Source organism: Phaenicophaeus curvirostris, chromosome 5 (genome assembly GCF_032191515.1).
Source record: "Phaenicophaeus curvirostris isolate KB17595 chromosome 5, BPBGC_Pcur_1.0, whole genome shotgun sequence".
Lineage (NCBI taxonomy): Eukaryota > Metazoa > Chordata > Aves > Cuculiformes > Cuculidae > Phaenicophaeus > Phaenicophaeus curvirostris.
In genome coordinates, this window is record NC_091396.1 from 10,354,050 (window position 1) to 10,373,484 (window position 19,435).

At 38.7% G+C, this 19,435-nt stretch overlaps 1 protein-coding gene across 4 annotated transcripts in view; it reads left to right on the forward strand.

The window, feature by feature from the left end:
• Nucleotides 1-2,659: 2,659 nt before the first annotated feature.
• The window catches only part of PPFIBP2 (PPFIA binding protein 2), a 104,000-nt gene continuing 87,224 nt past the window's right edge, over nt 2,660-19,435 (forward strand). For 3 of the 4 annotated variants that reach the window (XM_069857520.1, XM_069857522.1, XM_069857521.1), the window contains exon 1: nt 2,660-2,755. The gene's annotated coding sequence lies outside the window, so the exon portion shown is untranslated. Of the gene's footprint in view, nt 2,756-17,206; nt 17,311-19,435 lie in introns of those variants that run through there. The other variant, XM_069857519.1, reaches the window with a different exon arrangement.

Consider the following 19,435-nt stretch of genomic DNA (forward strand, 5'->3'; position numbering starts at 1 on the left):
TAGAGAGACTAGAAACTCCCAATGACCAAAACTTGCAGTACTTTTCACGTTTCTAGAAGTAATCCTGGAATCTCTACAGAAAGAAGGAAAAACCTACACTTTTTGAGTGTGAGTCTTTGTTTTATGTGTTTGCTTGTTTAGAGAGTTCTTGTATTCAAGTCTTTTTAATCATAAACATAGCATTAGAGAAGGTTTTCAAAACAGCAGTTGACAAAAATATGACATAAACCACTCCAATATAAATGGCCTATGTTATTCTTGTACTGATTAAATTAAAATAGATAAGAAGTGCTTTGGTATAAAAGTAACTGATTTTTAAATCTTTGGAGAAAGAGGGGATCACTTTTCTCAGTTAATAACAAAGTTTTTGTTAACCTAGAAAATACCTGGTAAGTAGGAATATGCACCAAAAGTACACCTGGTAACACTATTTAAAACAACATCATTTTAATTAATCCTTCTACTTCCAGTAACAATGATACGAAGAATAAAATTCAGAAATTTGGGGGGGGGAGGGGGAATTGTTCAAACCCTTCCCACTGAAATTTGCTGAAGAGCTGATAACACCCAGTTTCCAACTCTGCACTGAGGTGACTGGAAAGGTTTAGATGGCAGCAACTTGGTTCCTGCAGCAAATATGGTGGCTGCAGAAACTGAGGCACCAGCCAGGAGCCACAAGAATCAGGGGGACAAGCTACATTTTGGTGCCAGGTTGGGTTCAAGCAGGTGGTGGGCGCTTTGCTGCCGCTGCAGGTTGCGGGCACGTTGATGCCAAGTTGGGTTTGAGCGGGTGGTGGGCACTTTGATGCCAATCTGTGTTTGAGCGGCTGGTGGGCACTTTGATGCCAATTTGGATTCAAGCGGGTGGCTATGCTTTGCTGCAGGTTGGGTTTGAGTGGGTGGTGGGTGCTTTGCTGCCAATTTGGGTTCGAGCAGGTGCTTTGCTCCAGCTGCAGGTTGGGTTTGAGCTGGTGGTGGGCACATTGATGCCAAATTTGCGTTCGTGTGGGTGGTCAGCATGTTGATGCCAATTGGGGTTCGAGCGGGTGGTGGGCGCTTTGCTGCCACTGCAGGCTGCATTGAGCAGGTGGTGGGCATGTTGATGCCAATTTGGGTTCAAGCGGGTGGCTATGCTTTGATGCAGGCTGGGTTCGAGTGGGCAGCAGGCACCTTGCTGCCAATTTGGGTTCGAGCGGGTGGCAGGTGCTTCACTGCACCTGCAGGTTGGGTTCAAGCATGTGGCAGGTGCGTTGATGCCAGTCTGGGTTCTAGTGGGTGGTGAGCACTTTGGTGCCAATTTGGGTTTGCGCAGGTGGCAAGGCTTTGATGCCAGGTTGGGTTCAAGCAGGTGGCAGGTGCTTTGCTGCACTGCAGGTTAGGTTTAAGCAGGTGGTGGGTGCATTGATGCCAATTTTGGTTCAAGTGGGTGGTGGGCACTTTGCTGCTGATTTGGGTTTCAGCAGGTGGTGGGCACTTTGATGCCAATTTGGGTTCGAGCAGGTGGCTATGCTTTGCTGCAGGTTGAGTTCGAGCGGGCAGAGGGCACTTTACTGTCAATTTGCGTCTGAGTGGGTGACAGGTCCTTTGCTGCACCTGCAGGTTGGTTTTGAGCAGGTGGTGGGTGTGTTGATGCCAATCTGGGTTCTAGCAGCTGGTAGGCACTTCGGTACTAATTTGGGTTTGAGCAGGTGCCTAGGCCTTGATGCCAGGTCAGGTTCAAGCAGGTGGCAGGCGCTTTGCTGCACTGCAGGTTAGGTTTGAGCAGGTGGTGGGTGTGTTGATGCCAATTTGGGTTCAAGCAGGTGGCTACGCTTTGCTGCAGGTTGGGTTTGAGCAGGTGTCAGGTGCATTTATGCCAGTCTGGGTTCTAGCGGCTGGTGGGCACTTTGGTGCCAATTTGGGTTTGCGCGGGTGGCAAGGCTTTGATGCCAGGTTGGGTTCCAGCAGGTGGCGGTTACTTTGATGCCAATTTGGGTTTGGGTGGTGGGCATGTTGATGCCAATTTGGGTTCGAGCAGGTGGCTATGCTTTGCTGCAGGTTGGGTTTGAGTGGGCAGCAGGCACTTTGCTGCCAATTTGGGTTCGAGCGGGCAGCACGTGCTTCACTGCACCTGCAGGTTGGGTTTGTGCTGGTGGTGGGCACGTTGATGCCAAATTTGGGTTCGAGGGGGTGATGGGCACTTTGATGCCAATTTGGGTTCGAGCAGGTGGCGGGTGCTTTGCTGCCACTGCAGGTTGGTTTTGAGCAGGAGGTGGGTATGTTGAATCCAATTTGAGTTGGAGCGGGTGGTGGGTGCTTTGCTGCAGGTTGGGTTTGAGCAGGCAATAGGCACTTTGCTCTCAGTTTGGGTTCAAGTGGGCGACAGGTGCTTCACTGAACCTGCAGATTGGGTTTGAGCAGGTGGTGGGCACGTTGATGCCAATTTGGGTTCGAGCAGGTGGCCACGCTCTGCTGCAGGTTGGGTTCGAGCGGGCGGCAGGTGCTTCGCCGCACCTGCAGGTTGGGTTGGAGCAGGTGGCGCAGGTCGGTGCCGGCGGGGCGGGGTGAGCCGGTGCTCCCGGGCGGAGTTTAGCGGGGTCCCGGGCGGGGTTAGCCGATGCTCCCGGCGCGGAGGCGGCGCTGCGGGCTCGGGGCAGCCCGACCTCGCTCCGAGAGAGGTTGCAGATGCGGCTGTTGCTTCTCCTCGCTGAGCAGTTGGCGGGGGGAGGTCGGGGCTCCGAGCCGTGGAGGAGGCTTTGAAACGCACGCGGCTGCTGTAAGTTAAATATTTATTCTCGCAGCGAGCGAAAGCTTTGAAACTTGAGTTCGGTAAATAAACCGTGTTGCCGACGTAGAACAGTCGATCCGGACGCTGCTGTCGGGAATGACCTCCAGCTGCAGCCAAGTGAGGAGTTCTCCCTACCCCCCCCCTCCCCCCCTTAATTGAAGATTAATTAAGAAGAAAGATATGAGGGAAATAAGGTAGTTAAAAGCATCTTCAGAAGAGAACAGCTGGAGGATGAAACTGGCTGTTACGGGCTGTTTTACCGGTTCAGAGATAAGGGAGGTGCGAGTATGAGATGTCAAGTCATCTCCAGTTTCATCATTTAGAATTCGTCTTATCATACTACACTGATAAAAACGCCTCCCTCTTAGCATTTACGAGAAGAGAAGGGGATTGCACACCTTTGGGTACAGTCACTTGTTCAGTTTTGCATGGAGCAAAGTAAGATGCTAAGTATTAATTTGGTAGTTGGCTGCGGGTCTGGCTGTATATAGGTGAAGCGCAATATGTGCTTTTGAAGATTTGCATGTCCAACAAGTTGTGTTTCCATAGTTATACCGGTCTTCTACAATTTCAGATTTTAATTGCAGGCTTTGGTGGGAGAGGGAACAGTGAGGGGCACTTTTCTGTGTTCTTTTGGGTCATTTTGTTTGTTTGTAAACAGAAATATGTTAACAACTGAATGAAGGGCTTCATCCTGGAAGTTTTATGGAAATGTGGCAAGAAGGTGGGAGAGCAAAGGAGGTTGAATTTCAGCTTTCCAGGTTTATTGATTTACTTTGCTCATGTCCTTGACTTTTATCTCCTGTATGAACTTTCCTAAATCCAATAAATCTTTACATTGCCTTGTGTCTTCCAAATGGAGAAATGCTTGGAGTAGAACACAGCATAACAGGAGAGTGAAAGGAAAAATTGAGACAAACCTAAGCAATTATGAGTTGTTTTTAAATGATATGGATTTACCCTCCATTTGCTGAAAGTTCCAGTTGCAAGCAATTGTAACGGCCTCTTGAACTTAAAGGAAACCCAGTGTCAGTTAGAGTAGATGGGAAACTCAAACCTGTAGTTTGTCTTCAGGACAACTATAGTCTGGTACCAGAATATAAGGGGAAAATATTATGTAAAAGGACAATTTATAATATAATTTGTAATATATAAAATAATTTCAAGTCCTCAGTAATGAGACTTGAGCAGAATGACAGCTCAAGACTAATCCTGACACTGACTGCTGATGTTTGTATCTCTTGTAGGCACGTGTGCATGCCTGTAACTCATTTGAACCAATGTTAGCATCGCTTTTGAAAACTTAAATACTTTGTTTACCTGAGTCAGGAAATAATCAAGTGTCTTGGCAACACTTATAGGAGTTTATCTGTCATACATCTGGGGCTCTGCCCAATGGAAAGTGCCAAATTGGAGGGAGGGGGCAGAAACTGATTAATCTGTGTAGCTGAAGCATGGTAGGAATGGGGCTGGGAGCACTGTTCCCTGGTTTGATGTTCCCTTGCTGCTTTCATCTCCTACCCCAGGAAGTTGAGGGATTAGAGGAATGATGGCAGAGGGCCTGGCTGCTATCGTCTGTATTTAACTCCAGCAACCCCATCCATTTTAGGACTATGGGAGAAGCAGGGAGGACAGGAAGGAAGGAAGGAATAAGTAGAGATAGGATAATAAGCACTATTCTCCCCTCACTCCTACTGTATCTGATCTCACTTCAGCTTTGTTAACATGGTACCAGCAGTGTGGGAAAGTGATCTGGGACTGTGTGTGTGTGTGTAAACAGAGGGAGAATATGTCAGTGTAGATGCAGGCTAGAGAAGTGTTTTGTAGGTTCTTGCATTAATTCTCCGTTTCCTCTGTTGTGCTTCTGTTACACCGAGTCCTGTGGACTGTCAGTGCAGGTTGTAAGGCAGCAAAAGGTGACTTAATGTGCTAAAGTGTATTTGAATGGAAGGTGATAGGAAAAGAACAGGTGGAAAAGAATAAGCAAAGACCTTATGTATCACCTTCCCTGAACACTCTGATAGGGTCAGCAAACAAGGGGGAAAGGCAGAGGGAGAATGTGCTATGAGTGCAAATCATGGCAAAATTTAACAGAACAAACAGTAGTGACCCACCATATTTTTCCATGTGTATCTCTACATCTACCCCTCATTTACCTAGCCTGTTTGTGTCTTTTGGTCTCTCAAACAAAGTCCCACAAAAACTTATAAAGCACCTGTCCTTAGACACTCTAATCTATCGCTTTTACTAGACTACCCAGAGAAGGTCCAGAAACTTAATTACCTTTCTTCACAGCTAGGGATTTGTTTGAGCCTTTCAACTTGAACAAATGAGACTCTTGATATGATAAGATTAGCAAAGGACTGTGCTAATATACAGCCTCACTGGGGCTTTGATAGCTAGCAAAAAAATCCACTTTTTACCTTTTAGCTTGCTCCCTGCACCCCAGAAATGATATTCACAGGAACAGGATGAACAGGATTTTGTTTTTCTTTTTTCCTTTTTTCCGTTTTTTTTTTTGCTTCAGATCTCTATAGTATGATTCAGGGGACATAGCGTTTATGTTTATCAAAGTAGGGAAATGGGTTTTGTGATAATGATCACTCAGTATAGATGCAAACATGTTACCATTAAACGTACTGTACCAAGCAGGGCTTTTCTGCATTCTCCAGAAATACCTAGTAGCATAGAAATAGTAATGTAACAGGAGATACATTGTTGAAGGCTGTGGGTGAGAGTCTTCAGAAGTCGCTTTTTTGCTAGTGAAGTTGCATCATTCAAATCCCTGGAGATGTTTATCATCTCACTTTGCCATCTCATCCTCAGTGTTCAGTGAATTCAACTTCTTAATGTATAATCTTGAAATTCTGCTAAGCTGATGAATAAAGTTTAGCCAGCAATGGTTGTCCATGGAGGTACACTTGATTAGTTACAAGAGTTCAGTAAATGTATGTGAAATCATTTAGCTTCAGTAATTTGGTCGCTAAGAAATTGGAAAGTTTAAGCCATAAACTATTTTAAGTTCCCTAAATTTTCTCTGGTTTTGTCTTGTCTTTTCTGTGCTGTCAACTCACCCTTTATATCAAATTGCTGGAGAAACTGACTCCCTGCTTTGGACAATCTCTTCTTTAACTTTGTCTGATCTGCAAGGTGATAAGATGCTTTTGATAAACTGTGACAGCTTTAATTTCTTCCCACCACCCCTTTACAGTCTTTTATAGTTCTCCATTTAAGTAGATGTACATTAAGCAGGAAAATAAAGGTACTTAGTTTTAGTTTGGGGTTTTTTTGTTTGGGCTTTTTTTTTTTTTTTTTGGTAGCTAGATGTCTCCCCTTGTATGTTTTAGCACAATGTTTTTACTTTATCTCTCTTGTTACTTCTTTTGTTGCCCTGCATCCTCATGTGTTTATTTGCTGTAAAACCATGTCCCAGTAGCACTTTGCTCTTATTTGGCAATTCATTGATGTGGAGAACAAAGAAGTTAAATTAGAAAGACAAATCCTTTTATAAAGAAACATAAAAAGTAAATCCTAATGGCACTGTTGCCAGTCTAGGTCAATTTGTAGATTTTATGTTCATACTGTGCATCTGCCAAGTTACAATGTAGTGATTTAAAGGGCTGTAAGCATGACCTCAGTTTTAAACTAATTTGATAACCTGTGAAGCAAGATTGCTGTGAATATTGTGTAGCTTACTAGTATTTCTGAAGACTTGTAACATAAAACAAGTTATATAAAACAAGATATGAGTCGAAAGACCTGTATATTTTCATACTGGTTAAAGAGGAAAATTGGCTATCTTCACAAGCATAAAACAGTACTATCATGCAGTTCCCCTATTCTGCTTCCTGAATTCATCAGAGAAATAATAGAATCTCAGTTACCTAGGATGCATCTCTCTGCATACTCTTGGAGAAGATGTTCTTATCTATGGAGAAGAATCGATTTCCAGTGCCTTAGTAGTCTCCTAATCTGATTTTTTTTTCCTTAGCTTTCTTGATGGGAGCATGAGTCAGTTTAATTGTTTACTAAACAGGTCCCTAAATGCACTGAACCTAGATCAGTTACAACCTAGTTGTAAAGTAGTACGGTATTCTCAATGAAATTCACAGGGATGTGTTTTGATTCATAGAAGGAATCACAACTGAAGATCCAATAGTAACAGATAAAAATATTTTTCACTGTTTTGACATTCTAGGTCGGTTTTCTGTTGGGTTTTTTCTTAATCAATTTCTTAAGTTTTTTTATTTTTCTCCTTCCACCGATAAATTGAAGTCACCGTATCCTGTACTGTATGATTTCATATACACTTTTATATCTGTGCAGAAAAATGGAAGGAGCACAGATGCTTGGTGCATATTTTCTAAAGCTTTTAATTCTGATGTTTCAAACCGAACAAAGGATAATGAAGATGCTTTTCAAAATTATTGTAATGAATTTTGACCAAGGAATAATCCGTCAAAATCAGAGCAGAGAGGAGAAAATTATTGCTCTGCTTGATGATCAACAAACTTAATGGGGAGACATTAGTGTTTTTCTCAACTCGGTGTATGTGATATATAAAATATATTCTTATATTTATTTCATATCCACATAAATACATTTTTTCATCTGTTTAGCTGAATTATCCAGGTAAAACATCAATTAACTGAAGATAAAAGTTGAGAATTGAATACAGAGTGCTTTGTGGTTTAGAGAAGAGAAAAGATAAGCAACCTGATGGTGAACAGATAGTATGTGGCACACAGCTTGCCTGGGATGGTAAATGATGGATCTAACTTCCAAAAAGTTGCAATGACAGAGTGTGAACTGCTGATTGTATGAGAGATGTTCTGCATATTACTGAAGGACATGGTGCTGAGTTCCTGAAGCGGGTGTGAATTTGGAGAAAACAGATCAGCGGGCCTGATTCTCCTTCAGCAAAATCTCGAATTAGGCTTCAGTAATAAAATAAGGTCAAGGTCAAGACATTCTAGATTGAAGAGAAAGACAGATCCAAAGCCTGGTTTTGTTACATATCTTGCTTATCAAATGCTGACTGAGAGTCTTGTTTTAATTAGAGCACAACTAAGGTCTATGAATATTCATAGAGAATGATTCACTTGTTGGCTAGGCCTTCATAGTCTTTAAGATCAAGTGATTGTATGACAGTTAGACTTATCTTCAGTGATTACTTTAAGATGCTGATTTCTAATCTGGATTTCAAACACTGACAGTATGGGAACTGCTGTTTTTCCTTTTCTACAAATGAGTCTGGTTGGTCTTCTCATTGAGAGGTGACTTAGCTGGGGATGCCTTCTCGTTTCTGTCAGACAAATAAGTAATTTTGTTTACAATTTGCACTATTTTCAGCCTCAAGTTTATTTCAGAAGTCTTGGTTTGACCAGTGAAAATATTTGCCAAGTGTCCCTTGAATATAGTGAATCATATTTTTATTCCACTACCGTCTAGTGCAGATGGTAGCATCTGCTTTAATAACACAAAATCAGAACATCCTAATGGAATTGCAGTAAGATTTATGAACGTGTTTCTGTGCTGATCATACATTAATGCATGTAATCCAGTGAGATCCTAAATGAAAGTATTTTAATGTTTCACTCCAGCCAAAAAGAAATCTGTAGCAAAGACCTTTGAGAAGTAAATCCAACATCTTAAATAGGTAGGAAGCCAGCACAAAACATCCTGGCAAGCAAAGTTTTTGCATTTCACCTGGATGGTATTTGCTGTGTGCAATATTAGACAGGGGATATATTAAGATCTTGTTGCATAAGAATTCTCCATCTTTTACTTAAAATGCTATATCATTCTGTAGCTCATAATGAAATCTCTGTTAAATCATTTTTGTCTTATACATTCAGTGCCTTGGTGACGTTCCAGCCAATGTTATCCTATATACTAATAGAAAGAAGCTCTTGGGAATTGAAGTAGGTGATCTGAAGAGGTGCTTCCCAACTTCAACTATCCTGTGGTTCAGTTATGCTGTGATAACACTCACATATGCTTCTTAAAACTGTTATTATTAAGTGCAGGTCTTCACAATGCAGTTAACACAAGGTCTTACCTTGAATTATTAAATCTATTCCTTTCTTTCATGCATAAAACCTCTTTTTTTTCAAGTTTTTATGCCCAACCTAAGGTATGAAGTTGTGCTTTGTTTTATTTATGATTGTAATTTCTTTATATACTTTGCAGTGGGGGTACAAGTGAAAAATCATATAAGCATGGGTCTTCTTCCAGCGGCCTTATTATCACTGTCTAAACAGTTTCACTGGGAGATCTGTGGTCACTCAGCAGACCAGGAGAAAAATGACAAAACGAGTCACTGATCTTGAGATCAGTCCCAAAAAAATCAATAAAAACTCCTCTAGCTGAACTTAAGATACTTTTCTGCAAATACTCAGTAAGGATAAATGTACACACATATATAGTAAAGTGTTTGTTGTAAGCAACATAATAAATGTTTCAAGAAGAGGGGAAGAACTGACCTTAAAATTCAGAGCTCATTATATGGACCAGAAACACAGACTGGTTGTAAATTATCAATGAAAGCAAGAGATTAAATACTCCTAAAGAATGTGTTAATTGCATCTAAAAAACCAAACAAATAAACCCCCCCGCCAAAAAACAACAAACCCAAGACTAGTGAAGTGAATAGTTTTCTTTTCTTGCAAGTAATCTTCTGTAATGTAAAGTACATATACAAAGTATTTTGGTATTAATACTTATATCAAATCTGAAAATCTCATTAATAAATTATTAGGTAAGTATTTATTGAATTAAAATATTCTTCAATGTCGGAAGCTGAATGTATCCAAAGTAGTTATTTTACCTGAAATGAAAAGAGCAATCTGTGGTCTCATCTGGCAAACTTCCGATGTGCCAAAGGAAAATCCTATTAGAACTTTTTGTTACTAGAAGAAAGGAGAGTTGTATAACAAGATTTGTGCAAGAAAAAGATTTGTTCTGGCCTGCTTTGCAGAACATACTGTAGTGTTGTGAAAAATACTTAATAGTCCATAATAGTTACTCACCCACACTTACCCCAGTGTAAGCTACATTTCGTAATAGTTGCATGTTAGGCTGGGGAGTGGAAAGCTGCTGCAAGAATTGTGGTCCAAATCTGTTTTGCTTTAATTGTATTCCCATTTTAATTAGGAAATTTGGTAGCATCTTCAGTTCTGCTTGTAGATTGTGAAGCCCAGCTGGTTCTCATTGCGCATAAAGTACTTGCAAAAGCATGGGCTGTAGAAGCCTGCGTCTTTATAACATGGGGAGAGGAGTTTGTGCTCAGAGTAGACAATTAGGTGCAATGGGAAATCATGCTCTAGAATGAATTTAGCTTGGATTCATGGGACAGTTGCAGTTTTTATTTAATCAAAGCTTCTGATTATGCAGGGATTAATTGAGAAGAATGAGACTATGCAGCTGTTCACTTCCTTTGGAAACTCTGGTTACCTAGCAGAGGATCCAAATCAGTTGAGACTGATAAAACTGCCAGAGTAGCTGTCCTAGTTTGCTAGGCAGTATGCCTATAAATATCATTTTATAATGAATATATTTTATTTGCTTTTCTTAACTAACAAAGTAAACGGTACTGTTTCTGTCATGGAGCAAAACTGTCCCTTATCAATAAGGCCTAATAGAGAAGAAGTAATTTCCTCATGACAGAGCAGTATTTCAGTGTTTGTTAAAATGACCATATTTTCCTTTTCAAGTAGGAAAAGACTGTATCTTTTTTTCAAATTAATAAAACTGTCTTGGAAATTTCCATTTGGAGTTTTTGAAGACCACTGAAACACAGGGGACTAAATCTCTCAAATATAATCGCAAATTGAATTTTACTTATAAATTTAGTATGACAGTATAAAGTTGTCTTGGTGACTGGTATGGGAGGAGACTTTGATCCATTTTCTGGAAAATGAAATAAACTGAAGAAAGTGACAGTAAACTGATTTCCTTCCATCTCCTTAAACAGAATGAAAACCAAAGTAATTTCATCCAATGGATGGTTATTTGAATAGTTTAGGGTTTTTTTCTGCTTTTTTTTAATTGTTATTTTTATGCACTTGACCGTAGATGTAAGAAACTTCTGAGGCATTTTTCATAAAGACAAATCAGCTGATAGCTGTTAGCGATTAAAGGACTTTGCAAGTTACTAGCTTGAAACAATTTTGTTTTGTGGTTGTTATCATAAACAGGTCTGGTAAAGGCACTGTTATCAAATAGTAAAATACATTATTAAGTTACTATCATAGGTTTATTCAAAGTTGATCAAAATACGAGTAGTAAGCCTATCAAACAGTTCTAAAATGCAGCTGAGTCTTAAACTGAAGTGAGGAAGGATGCATAAAAGCCCGATGTTCAGTTTCCCCTCAGGTGTCATTGCTGTTTGGGACTGACGGTGCACTTTAGGGCTTCTGGCTTTGCTATAATGACACTTGGGCCCTTTAAAGAAACATAAAGATTCTGTTTCATTTGTCTTCTCTGTCAGTACAAAGTTGTCTAATGCATTTATTTCAGAGCCAGTAAAATCTGACTACCTTTGTAACAATGTATTGCTTTGGTACTGTTATACTCCAGCATTAGCTGTAACAACTGCAATTTTGCTATGTATTTCAATCATATGAAGGAGTTTTTCTTTGGACTGGAAGTAACACATAGCACAAATTTTAGTCCACAGTTGGGGTGGGTTTTTGGCAAATAGTTTTGAGTCATTGTTCACATTCAAGTAGTTATTTAAAATGCTTATCTGGGAGTTAATCTAGAGAAATCCTATGTATGTTCATTATAATGGTTTAACTTCTGGGGTTTTTTTATGCCCTAAAACTAATAGGAAATCACTATTATAAGAGAACAAAAGTGACCCCTTATACATACGCCACTGACAAACTACACTGGCAGCATCCTGAACTTCAGATGTCGGTATGTGTATAAACCCCAGTAGAATACCGAGTTTATGAATGGGTCTGTTTCTAGGTCCAATTCAGTTTGTGTTCAGAAAGGCATTTTTTGATTTGCAAAACTTGCAAAAGCTTTCTGAACTAAGTGTCCTAGCGAACCTGTCAGCCAAAAATGACTAAACTGGGATATGGTAGCTCTGGAGGCTCATTCATGGAAACAGTTTTACTGAGCAATTAGTTTCTGGAAATGATGTGTACTTTTTAGTTTTGCAAATTCAAATAAGCATTCTGATGGATGGAACTCTGGCTGTTCATTTCTGAACTCTTTATTAGTCCTACCTATCATGTATATTTTATAAGAAGAAATTTAAATTTATTTTACTTACCCTTGATAACATGATTTGACACAGAAACTTGTTGATTTTTTGTTTGGATAGAATGAGAAGAAATGCCTTGAAATGGTGTACAGGCATGACATGACAGGCTTTGTGGTTGGTAAGAACTTGAGAATTCCTAGCATGGTTGATAATAAAAGCCCCTATATATAACAGTAAGCTTACTGGATCTCTTTTGTATCTTGTGCCATCAAACAAATCTACTTTATGGAAAGAGCATGCTGGGTGCTTCAGAGCTCTTTTGTAAGGCGCTAAAACCAAATACTCAAAACTGGATATACTGTCACCTGAAACTTGTGGGGATATTGCGGAAACAGTAACAGCTCACATAAAAGAATAGCAAGTAGAAAAGCTGAGCACTTGTGTGGGTTTTCAGTGTAGTGGTTCTGTTAAGATCCTTTGCTAGATGAACATGTTTTTGTGTGAGCAAGTATAGCTCTTCCATAGAATAGGTCATTGAGGAGACCTATATAGGCAGTCACGTTCATTATGAGCTGCTTCGTGTTCCTCTGAAGTCAGTTCCTGGTTTTGGTGTGTGCTTAATGTGTCTCTAGTCATTTTGGTATAAGTATTTTTTCTAGAATCCACTGGGAAAACAGGAGGAAAGGATGTCACATTTTTCTTGCCACCTGTAATAATGTTTCTTCAGCTGGGCGATACTACAAGTTTCTCATCCCCATGTGATTCTTAAAGATATTGGATGTCAAGTTACTGTTTCCTCTGTCTTGCAACACTGCCTCTCTGTATAATACTTTTTCTCCTAATTAGAAAATTGTTAATCTATTAAGTATGGAAAGTAAAACTGATAGGAGAATATATCATTCTCTGATTTAGAATTCAGCTGTGGCACAATGTTAATACAGTAGCTTCCTTACTTATTGACCAGTTCTGCAAGGACTAAAATGTCCTATGTTCTGAATAATAGAGGAGCAAAATCAACAAAATGTACAAGGTAAATCTGGATTTAACTTGCTGTGGAGAATTTTTTGTGTCTTGGTTATATTCTTATGAACAGAAAGAGAAAAACTTGATGACAGATTTTTCCAAAGGTATTTTCATTTATCTTTAGGAAGCAATTAACATAACAATGTTTTGTGTATAAGCATAAGCATTAAACTGACACAGCTGTTGAAATTTATATTTTCGCTGAAGTGATGAGTAATGTGGGATCTGGTGCTTTTCATAGTGTCCCATTTGTTGTTCCTACTTTAATACTTTTAATCCAAGCAGATTCACTTACATTTAATTTGCTGTTTCTAGCAGAAGTATATTTTTCTTTTTTTTGTTTCCCACAAACGCTTTCCTCAAAATAGCTACTGAAGCTTAAATTTATACAGAAGTACTTGATACAGTCATTTCTTGTTAGTGCGAATTCAGCATGTTTGTGTTTGCAGATGCAGGGTGGGTCATATCAAACCAGCCTAGTGATGTTTCTGGTTATTTATGGTTTGCCTTACAAAATGTTGCAAAGAGGGGGAAATACTAATATGAAATTAAATTTTGCAAATTCAAGCAAGCTACCATTTTAGATTTTGGTTTTAAGCGTTATATCTAAAGCTGAGTTTAGACTTCACAAAAATCTTCATCTCATATTAATAAAGTTGAGGCAAATTCAGGATGGAGCTTTCTAACCTGAGAAATCCAAGTGTAAATCAATTTGTAATGAGGAATAATCAGAAGAAATATCTCTCTTAGTTGTGTCTAAGTTGGACTGTTTCTCTGTGTAGTCTAAAGCAGATCTCAGCATTTTTACCTTAGAAATCTTATGGATGAAAGTTGTGTCTTTTGACTGCAGGAAATCATTTTTTCTAGCTTGTTAACCCTCCTCTTTCTCCTGAAACTCTGCTCTATAAGGGACTGCTCTGATCCCAGTAGGCTGGTCATGTCCAGGCTGAGAAGCCTTTGCTTGAGTGAGATTTGAAAAAGCCTGAGAACTATTCAACAAACCATAAAAAAATGTTATTCCTAACTCTGAAGTTTTAGTGAATATATTTTTCCAGCAGAATGGTTTGTCTACATTTTTAGGATTTTTATAAAGGATAGCTTTGTATACTTTTTTTATGTCCCTAATCTCTCAATTTCTTTCAAGGTCTTGTCCTCTATTTTACTTTAGGGCAAGAAGCTCGTTCATGCATGCATGAGTTGTGTGTTTACTTTATTACCATTTCTCACCTTTCAATTTACTAGAGCATGAATTTAACTTAACGGAATTATTCATTATATCATTTCTCAGCTTAAGTTTTCCAAATCTTGTATAGTTTTACTGGAGGGGTTTTGTTTTTTGGGGGGTTTGGGTTGTTGAGGTGTTTTGGGTTTTTTGGGGGGGGAAGGTGGGTGCGGTGAGATGCAGTTTCCCAGGCACTGGGTCTGGAGTTGAGTAACTTAGAAGACCTAGTTGAAATGCTGACCTTCATGAAGAAAATTTGAAGCTGTGACCTTGAGGCCAGTGAATACCTGAGATCAGAAGGGAAAGGAAAAAGCATAGTTTATTTTAAACGCTGGAATTTTGGAGATCTAACTCTTTTAAATTGTAGTATTTCTATAACTAAATGTGAACTGTGGTACCAAATCTAACTTTGTATGTCATTCATCTTTGCCTTTATTTTAAGACCAGAAATGTTTATGTTTTCATTCTGAAACTTCCCTCTCATTTATTTTACCAGGTAGTGCTTTATTCAGTTGACGTTTAAATGCAAAGTATTTATTCATGGTGGGATTTTGAAATTTTAACTAGCTAGAAATTGGAACTAGTTAAATGACAGCTGAACTAAAATATTCAGAGGAGAATCACTTAATATAATAATAAATAATTAATGCAATTTGGGTTTGGGTTTAAGATTTTGCGAAGTGGGAAGCTACGATGTTTCACTTTATACTACCTAAAGCAGAGCGAAAACTTAAAGTATCTGATCATTTAAAATTATGAAGCATTTTTTTCAGCTTTATGAACAACGTTTAAAACAACACTGAAGGAATTAAGGGCTTTCTACAGTTCTTAGAACTGCTGTAGAGAGGAGGTGAAGAAACCTCACTTTGCACATGCCATTCTGTCAGTGTCAGTTTTTATATGTAAGGATGAGACTTTGTACAAACATGAGTCAGGAAATTCACTTATGGTACCAATAGCAACTGTAACTTAATATCCACGAGTCCTGTGCAGGAGTTACTCTGAGGTGATGTGTGCTCTTAAACTATCATGCGGTACTAGCCAGATCGTTTAGCGTATTTCTGAGGATGCTTTCTTTTTTCCTGTCCCTTCCTCCTACTTCCCCCAAAGTTGAAATTCAGACTTGTATTAGCAAACTTAATGGGTTTATTTTTGAAAACAGATGTTTGGCTTTGACTTTGCTACTTCATAATGCAGCAAATGTAACTACATTTGGTTCCTTTCATGTTTTAAATGAAATTATTTAGTACAATACGTTTAAAAGCAAAATAGTTCTTGCTGCTTGTCACTCTGATTTTTATCAGCAGCACGCAAACATAGTGATTTTACAGTGCCAAGTTACTACCCAGCCACCTGCTTAACTTAGTTTAGCTTATTTAGTTAACGAGCATAGTTATCTCATTTTCATCATGGAGATACTGGATTAGTACTCTGCTTCACTTAAGGATATTCCTTCATATAAAGACTCCCAGCAATATGTTGACTAGAGACTTTACCAGTTCTTTTACCATCTACCTGAAATAGTTTGGTATCAGGTCTTTTTTGAACTTCAGCTAATCTGTATTTCTCTCTAGAACTCCCCCTTCCTTTGAATGAACCTTTTACATTTTCTAGTTGAAGATATTTTTTTTTTTTAATTCCCATTCTAGTTATTCTTTAAAGAAACTATAGTTTTGGTTTTATTTATTACATAAAGGTTAATAAATGAAGGAGTTGTTCCATTTATCCTTCCACCTATTCCGGTGAAGCATATGAAAGGGAAATAGAGCAGGAAGTGTCAGTATTAACAAATACATTACATTTAGGCTGTAAGCAGAGGAATATGATTTCTGATTGGATAGCCCTGGGGGTTGCTTTACAAGTAGTGTTCCTTAGGCAGTCATTCTAGTGATTATCAGAATTTTTCTATTCCCAGCAGCTGTGGATGGTTATTTAGGACTAAGGACTAACTTAATTAGAGAGGAATGCCAGATCCTAAAAGGCCAGCATCCAAATAATATTTTTAACTTTTCTATCTGATGGCGTCATGAGAACTCCTGAGACAGGTTGGAGAGATGAACAGATATCTGTGTTCCTGTGGGGTGTCTGGATACAGTAGAGCATGTGGCTGGGGGAGAAGCAAGGTGGGAAATGGTGGGGGTAGAAATTGTGCACATTTTTTCCTTCCAGCCCAGGAGTCCTCTCATAGCTGAAAAAAACTTCTGAGGCTTATATAATAAGCCACTTGATATTTCATTATACCATTAAGTACAAAGCAATGTGATGCTTGAATTTGAATCTTTAAATAGTTTACAAACATGTATTTATTCATGCCAGGGAAAAAAAAAAAGGTTGGTGGTAGTTAATTATTAGCCATGTCCCCTAAATCTAAGAGGAATTTGTAGGCCACCCATAGCATTGACATCAAGGCAAGATCAGGATTTCAAGAGTTTTTGTCAGAAAACACACCCCTCTGCATAACCGATAAAGTTAGCAACTTCATTCTTAGGAGCAGCATTGGAAAAATATCGGACTTATGCATTGCCTAAATGTTCACATTCTTATCTCTGAACAGCTGCTGGTTCCAGGCAGCCATGAAAGATTCAAATTTAATTAAGGCTTTTCATAATTCTGAAGAACATCTTGCTCATAGTGAATAATGTGTCTGTTATATATTATGTTGTTTTTGGACATAGTAAGCTATGGTTTTACATAGATAAAGTAGTTTAAGAAATTTGCAAGAGAGATTGACTCTAAGCATGATAGTTCTACCAGAGATTTTTCGTTTTCTTTGAAATGCAAATCTCAGATTGGGATTTATAGGATAAAGCTAGCTAGGCAAAATAAATTTAGGGTGTTCAGACCAGTTTGCTCTGTCTGCACTTCCTGGAAGATCTTATTACTTAGATAATTATAACAAACAGGGTTGCAATATCTTTATCTGTGGGCTGGGCTCTACATTCATTTGAGCGTGTGGCTTAGAAGAGATGAAAATAATTTAGACCTGTGTCTGCTTAACAGTAAAGCTTTGGCTACTAACAGTGTGCATTTTTTACTGATCAGGCAAAAAATAAATTCATTTCTTCTTAGGGACCTGGAAAGGTGAGTAGATTGGTTCTTGTATTTCACAATTATATGCTAATCTAAAAAAACCTGAAGGTTAGAAGTTACTAATATTAAAGTTTGTACTGTAAATGTTAAAGTCATTTTTGTTCAGTCCTTCCCAAAGCTGAAAAATCTTATTTTACAAAATATATGTATGTTTTTATCTAGGTAGATAAGTCATCATGTTCTGCATTTGTTGATATCATTCAGGAATGATAACTGTGAAAAGAATTGCAATTAAAATGCCAGCAAATAGATGGCTCATGTTTGAGGCACTCTGCATGCCTTGGGATTGATACTGGTGTCTTGTTATTTAAGGATCCACAGTTGCAGATATTTTTATAAAAGTAGATGAGAAATGGTAGCTGAAAGGATATGAGATCTAACAAGCTATTTCCATAATATTGCTGAAACCAGTCAAACTGTAAGAAGGGAGTGTCTGGGAAAGTAAGACTTGCCTGAAGCACAAGCAACAGGTCTGTCTAGAAAAAGATGTCAAGCAAGTAATATTACACAATTGCCCTGGAGCAAAGAACATTGCTTTTATTAATAAATCATTGTCTGATCAGCAGGTTTTACTCTAGCTTAATGCAGTTAAGCAGCAAATACACTGTGGATGCAGGTGAGAAAACAGGTGAAGTGTGGAGGTTGGGAGGAGATAGAAGACTTCATTCTGGTAGTATTTTTCAGCAAAGCTTTCTGGTTTGTACCAAGATCTGAGGGTTCTTCTATGAGAAAAAAAAGTTTGTAATGTAATGAATCAGCAATTCCTGTACATTCTTCACTACAGAGGGTCAAATGCTTAGTTTGATGTTTATAAGCAATTTAGTCCTGCTTTTCTTGTTAACTGTATTGCTCTAGCTGGTTTAAGCACATGGATCAGTGTCTTACAGCACAAATAAGAGCATGCACTGCAATCTAGCAAGAGAAACTCTATGCTGTTTTTAGTATTTTTCACTCTCTCCCTTCTGATTTTGAGCCAGTCCACTGTCCTGACTTGTCAGTGCAGCTGGTGGCCATAGGTTTCTAGGGGAGTGGCTGGTGGCCACATCCACCAAAGGAGCACAGTAGCGCACGTGCCTCTTTGGCAGCTGCTCACTATAGCTGGGTTTCCTTTCCATGAGATGATTATTACCAATGTTATTGTTGCTTTGAACTAGCAGAAATACGGCGAATAGGGAGGATCATTGCAGTTAAGAATCTGGTATCTCTAAAGCATTTAATAAACCTGCCAAGCGACTACAGAAGGGATGGTTGGTTGCCAACACCAACAAACAGAAGCAAAAGAATCTGAGAGATTGTCTGTAAAGTTCACATATGTGAGCATTCTGAAATCCTATGTTTATGTCAGCTAATTTAATGATTTGTTAGATTATTCTGAGCATAATTTGTGGTATTTCCAATCCCATGGAATAAAATATTTGGGTCAGATGTGTTTTGGTGAAATTCAGTTACATTTAGCATTTTTCATACTTAAATTGTTATTTTTACAAAGACTAAAGACTTTTCCATTTTTCCATTAAGGTGCTCTTGTATCGCTCTTCAGATCAATTTGATCTGAAGTTAAATAACACCTTACCCATTACAACAAGCTAGAAATGATAGAGTTTATGCTAGAACTGTTTTTCCTGCATTTGTCCCTCTAAATAGCAGTGTTGTATACATTGACTAGAATGGACATAGGACACACACCTAACTGATAACAGAGAGGTTATTAAGAATTTAGCTATCTTCATGTGTATTTCACCAGTACCATGAGGAAAAGCCTGTTTCTCAGTATTCATAGTTTGTAAGAGAAGCAAATAACCTTGATTTGTCACTAAAAATTTTTATGTTGCACTGGGCTTATTACTGAGGTTGTGCATTGCATATGATGTAGTAATTCAGACTCAGCCTTATGTGTACTTTTAGGGATTTTTTTTTGCTTATGGTCCCTCTAAAGCAAAACAGCAGGTAGGCTTTTATTTTAAAACTAGCTTTATCCTCTGGCTACTGATTCTACATTCTAGTGTTTAGGCAGGGTCCAACTGAGAGAGCAAATGTGAGTGGTTTGGGTACCAGTCATGTTATTGGTCATGGTGGCCAGTGTCTGAACTGTCACTGAATGAACATGGTACAAAAA